The following is a 6000-nucleotide window of genomic DNA, read 5'->3' as shown; positions in this document are numbered from 1 at the left end:
TTTGAGTGCGGCTTCAGACCTGCTAAATCTACCACGGAGCACATTTTATCTTTGCAACAAACTGGAAAAAGATCGTGAGAATAAATGGCTTCCATACGTGGTGGGGTTAATTTTTAAGCCGCATTCAATCGCACAAAAGTTTGCTGCCTATACGCTGCTTAGTCTGAACTTCGTTTCCCGCAAAACTTGTACGGCTGTGCAAAATGAGCTAAGAATTAATCTTGAATATAAATGCTACTTTACACAAAGTGGACAATGTAGAGAATAAGCCATGTCTCCAAGAACGAAAATCAGACTCAACAAGTCCGCGTCTTGGTAAAGCAGTTCTGGGACATGACAGCGGCTGGGCTAGCTAGACCATGTTATGCTAATTAAAGAAGAATATGCTCCGGCCAGAAATGTATTCTCGACACCTGGCCGTGGAAGCAGAGGAGCGGGAACGCCACCGTGGCATTAAATGTTTAAGCCAAGTTTTTATTTATCTCAGGGAAGCAACAACTCTTCAGCCCTAGCGTTCGTGGTTGCCCATGTGCAAAGGAAGAAAAATAAGAAAGATATTTGTGTCACGTTTTCGGCGCTTTGGTGGCTTTGTAAGGGAACTCTTCCCCAGCTACTGAAAAGTAATTATAAAGTATCAGCTGACATGCATCAAGCGTAATCACAGTGGACGAAAATGTATCCGGATGGAAGTGCGGGAAGACAAGTTGGCCTAACAAAACCTTGCCCACCATTAAGATGTGTCGGTCTACCATTTGAGCTTAGAAGGAATTTGGGGTATTTAGAAAACTTGAGGGAGTCTTGACATTAGGGAAGTCTGTCGATACGCAAAGTGCAACAGAAGGCTACTAGCTGTTTCTTTAGCAGCCGAGGCTCTCGATACCCCAAGTGTTTCATGGATCTAGGCGGTGGGAGCGCGTTATGGCCTAGAGGCCATGAGTTTCATGTGGTCATACTAAATCGTTCCCGAGCTGGCCGGGATAGTACCTTAATGCTGCTCGTTACCGGAACAGCATCTGCATCCGAAAAAGAACCAGTAACATCGACAACACTCCCTAAAACCTTCGGAGAGTGTCCTTATCGCTACAACAACCCGGCTATGTTGATCTCTGGTTGTTATCAGGTTTGTTGTGTGAAAATGATGTCTGGGACTAGATGAGTTTCAGACCCTTTGGACTTATTGCTTCACCACGGACAATGGTTAGCTCACTCCACACATCATATCCTCAACACTCAACGCTTGAGCACCACCTACCTAAGTAGGTTTAAAGTGCTCGAACTCATTTTTTCCTATCAGGTCTCACTAGTTTCACAATCTTGTAAATGCTTATCTACCTTAAATGTATACATATTTACATATGTACATGTGTAACAGTTACATTTAGTTTGTCATGCATGGCCGCCACAACGTCTCATCTCCATCTCTCAATGCAATGCATTTCGAATCGATCCGATATGGCATGAATAAATTATCGTTTTTTTCTCTCTTGTAATATGTAAAATAGTCACAATCGGCATGTATTTGACCCGCACCATGAAAGTGAAACCGGTTGAACGCGCTTTTGAGTTTTCAAGTTGTCTGCTATGGCAACAACGACGTCTTTGCGCATTGGCTTCATAAACTGGTATTTAAGCTTTCTTGCAGCGTGACGTATTAAACGTCATCGTTGTTGGATACTCCAACGGCGCGTCGTTGTTGACCCACATTTCGAAAACTTGCTTCAAACCAACTTAAAGCCGCAGCGTCAATTATCTTGCGCTCTTTGCCGCGCTATCCGTCCTTCGTTCTTTGTCTTGGTGGTTTATTACGGCAATCGGTTAGAAACCGGTGTTGATTGCGCTCGCGTGAATGCGAATTATTGAACGCCATCGAATTACAATAAATTCAAAATTTATATATGATTTTTTTTTAATTAATTTATGTGTTGTTTATTTATTGATAAAATTCAATGATTCTGTTTTAAGCTCCGCTCTGTGAAGGGTGTGTAGGTAAGATGGTTTTGTGTGTATTCTTGAAGATGTGTTGTAAATGGGCTTTTGATGGTTTTAAGGTGTGAATGCAAGGGCAAAGATATTAAAAATACCCAAAGAAATGTTTTTTATAAATTTTTTAAATTTAATTACATTTGTAAGATGATAATTTAGCGGTTAATATGTGTGATAGGTGACCATGACAGAACTGACAAGCCTTTGCCGGATACAAATAACCGCCGCTCCCGTTACTCAGTGTCAATGATTGCTAGATATAAGTTGAACAATAAAATAAAATAAAAATACAAGGCGCGATATATCTCTGATGAGATTTAGGCCGAGCTTCTCTTCCATTCGCGTCCTTCCCCTTTTTTAATTTTTCCTACAAATTGGCGGAGTTGCAGGTCCCATACATGTTTTATGCCGACTCCGAGCAGCATCTGCATAGCTAAAAAGCTTTTCATGGCAGAAATATACTCAGAGTGTATGCCAAATCACAGCCGAGAGACGACCCGGCTTAGAAAAACTTGTTTGTAATTGAAAAAACTTGTTTCTAAATCTTTGCCCCGGATTTGAACCCAGTGTCTTCGGTGTGATGGGCGGAGCATGTTACCACCACATCACGGATGCCACCGATGTGTGTTCATGAGCTCGATACACTCTGAACTTCGGCCAATGTACCAAGCCCGACCATCTCGGGAACGATTTGTTATGACCACATGCGACCTTCTAAGCCATTCCGCCCTCCCAGCCCCTAGATCCATGAGGAGTTCGGGGTCGCCAGAGCCTCGGTTATTCATGAAGCAGGATTCGACACGAATAGGTGAGGTGGAAAATTGCTGAATAAGCTTTAAATTGCGGTGGTAGCTCCTTGAAAGGGTTGTACTACCCTAATCGCTGAGGCCCTCCTAAAATTCTTAAAAACTTATGGGAGGAATGAGGTAAGAGTGCAGATTTGGGACTTCCCAGACATCCACTCTGAGACGTTAACGTTCACCTTGTCCTTCAGTAACTACCGGATTGGGGGACATTCGCTTAAACAGATCTATCCTACTTAGGCCTCCAAGTTAGGTAAGGTTAGGCATCCTACTTAGGCCCCCAAGTTAGGTATGGTATCTCTATGTCCTGGTAGCAGAAACTCACTTGGGCAGCATTAAGGTCCATTGGTATACTGCATAAAATAACGATGATGTGGCTATAGCTACTTAAAGAGTCGTTACATAGCAACGATACAGTTTCTAATGAGACCGATCTCAACCTAGGATAAATCCTCCCTAGATCCACGGGAGTCGCTACCGAAATAATTTCACCTAGTTCTGGCAAAAGCTGGGTAATCAAGCATATAGTGACTCGCTGATTCCAACTCATCATCCCCAACACAGCTGCAGCAGGATGGGGTTTCCAGTATATTTAGACGTACCGCATAGATTCTCATTGGACAGTGCCCTGTCGAAACCCCAACGACCACTGATAGATAAGCCTTAGTGTCACCAATCATTTCGGCAAACCTCCTGCCATCCACTTCCGGCCAGAACGATCTTGTTTCCCTACAAGAGGTAGTGTCCGCCCAATGCTTGCTGAGCTGACTCGAAGCCCATTTATGCAGGAGCATACCACAGGTGGCCTGCGGAATCTCGTGCTCTCTACAGTCATCTTCAAACGGTTCAATTTTACCGATGCGGGCTATGATATCCGTTTGATAGTTGCCTGGGATATCACTATGGCCCGAGACCCAGATAATCTTAACCATAAAATAATTCGGTGCAATCGCAAGCGAAGTCAGGCACTTCCAGACCACACTCGATCGCACGATGTTGAACTCAAATCCTTAATAGCCGCTTGGCTACCAGAGTAGATGTTAAATTCTACAACCGTAGTAGCGCTGGATAGCAATTCATCCACCTACTTAGTCTCCTATTAAACCATTAAATTTTCTCTCGCTATCAAAGACAAATATCGAATTCTTGCAAAAGAAGAAAACCGATCTTCCAGAGAGATGAGCATCACCACTCTGGCTCACCTTTGAACTGTATACTGTAACAGTATAAGCTCGCACTAGTCCAGTCTCAAATTCGGCGTTCGTGATGTGTGTCCTGTATGCAAAGTGATATTACATTTGTAATATGAAGCAAACGCCTGTAACTGCCATTTCTTTACTGTCCAACCCTGCTGAAACTGTACGGCAGTTTGTGTTTCTAACTCCCTATTCTGTGAAGCTATTTAAGGAATTAATCGTTAAAAATCAGTAAGGAAGCAGTCGATTCCTCTGTGTGATCGCTTTAACCACGTCCTGGTTCACTTTCCCGCAGTACCGCATCTGCTCTGGCTTCTGGCACCATGGGGTCGATTTTTCTCGCACCTGCATGGCAACAGGATCTCTACACGCTTCTGCTCCGCTCTCTCTCTACGACGGCCGTGCAGTAAGCAGATGCGTAACTCCCCTCTCATGCGCTATAGCGACGGGAATGGAAAGATGCTTTTTGGCATATCCAGTCGCAGAGGATTGACGTAAGCTATTTCCAACATGTTGTTATTGTTTTAGCGATAAAGTCACTCCACGACGGTTTTGGGAAGTGTTTTCGAAATTGGTGGTCCTTTATCGGATACAGATCCGTTACGTTCCAGTAACAAGCACCAATAAGGTTTTAGCCCGACAATATCGAGAAAGATTTAGTGTGACCACATTGAATAAGGTCATGAAGCCCCCGCACCCTAGATCAATGAGAAAGTAGTGGTCACCAGAGCCTCGCTTGTTAAATATGTGTATGATACATTTATATTTGTAACAGGATTCCCCTCGAGCTGGTTCGGTTAGCAATTGGGTTGCGGAAGCTTTAAATTGCGCTTATGAACCCCTTGAATCCCTGTTTCCAGTATCTAAGTTTTCTTCCCTAGATGGCAGCGCCGAGAGCTTTCTTTGCGATATTTTACGCTTCCGACTTTTCTAGAGCTTCAGTCCTTCCACGCGCAACCCACATTCTGTGGCATATTTTCCGCAGATCCGCGATTTTGATTTTCTTTCCTCTACTCGTAACTTCAACCTTCCATTCGCTACATTAGCAATATTGTTTATCCGTCAAGCATACGCCATTACCACTGTCGAAAACATGGTAGGGTTGTCTTTGAAAGTGTTCCTTGTCAAAGTTTTGCATGACCCGTTGAATATCTGCCTCTGACTGGGTTCATTGTGCTGGAAAGTGATGTACGGCTATCGTAACGATCAAAGCCACGGTTATAGCTTCGGCTCCGGTACCTGTTCAAGCTATGGCTACCCAAAATAAAATCTGTTCACACATCACGCTTCCAACGTACCTTTTATGTTCTTTTGATATTTAAGCACCGAACCCAAATTGTTTCTCATTTTAAATTTTGCTTGCATAATTACTTTACATAAATATTGAATTTTTACATATAAACAAATCCATCGTCTCATCATTTGACTAAAAACATAAAATAAATAATGAGCTTAACGAGATTTGTGTCCTAAAGCAGTTACATAATTAATTGATGTTTGTATACATAAATAACTAAAATAATATAAATCCAGTAATCATATGTAAATACATATTTACGGACATTAGTTTATTCTCGAAGAAGTTAATATATTATGTAAAGTCTTTTTTGAACAATTAAATTACCCAAATTTTAACTATCAGACTTGATGGCGATCAGTCAAGGTTGATTTTGACGCATACATAAATAATTTTTCAGAGAAAAAAAAATTTAAAACATGAGCTTAATATGCTTAAGTAGCTGTAAGTTAAAATTACTTTTAATTAACTTATTTTGATACACAATAATAATATTTAAAATATATGCTGCAGAAGTAGGTCATATTCACCTCAAGAGCCATAACAGTAATATACGAAATCAATGGAAATTAGAGGAAATTTTGCTTTTCAAAACTTGTTTTATGAATTTTTAAAGTGATGATGGCGACTATAATGGTGTCAGTTTAGTACTTATCTTAATCTCTTTTACTGTATGCAGATAACTTTACAACAAGTAAAGTCCTACAAAAGCAGTCCCTTT

This window comes from Eurosta solidaginis, chromosome 5 (assembly GCF_040869045.1).
Source record: "Eurosta solidaginis isolate ZX-2024a chromosome 5, ASM4086904v1, whole genome shotgun sequence".
Lineage (NCBI taxonomy): Eukaryota > Metazoa > Arthropoda > Insecta > Diptera > Tephritidae > Eurosta > Eurosta solidaginis.
The sequence above is the reverse complement of the archived record's forward strand: the minus strand, read 5'-3'. Positions refer to the sequence as shown.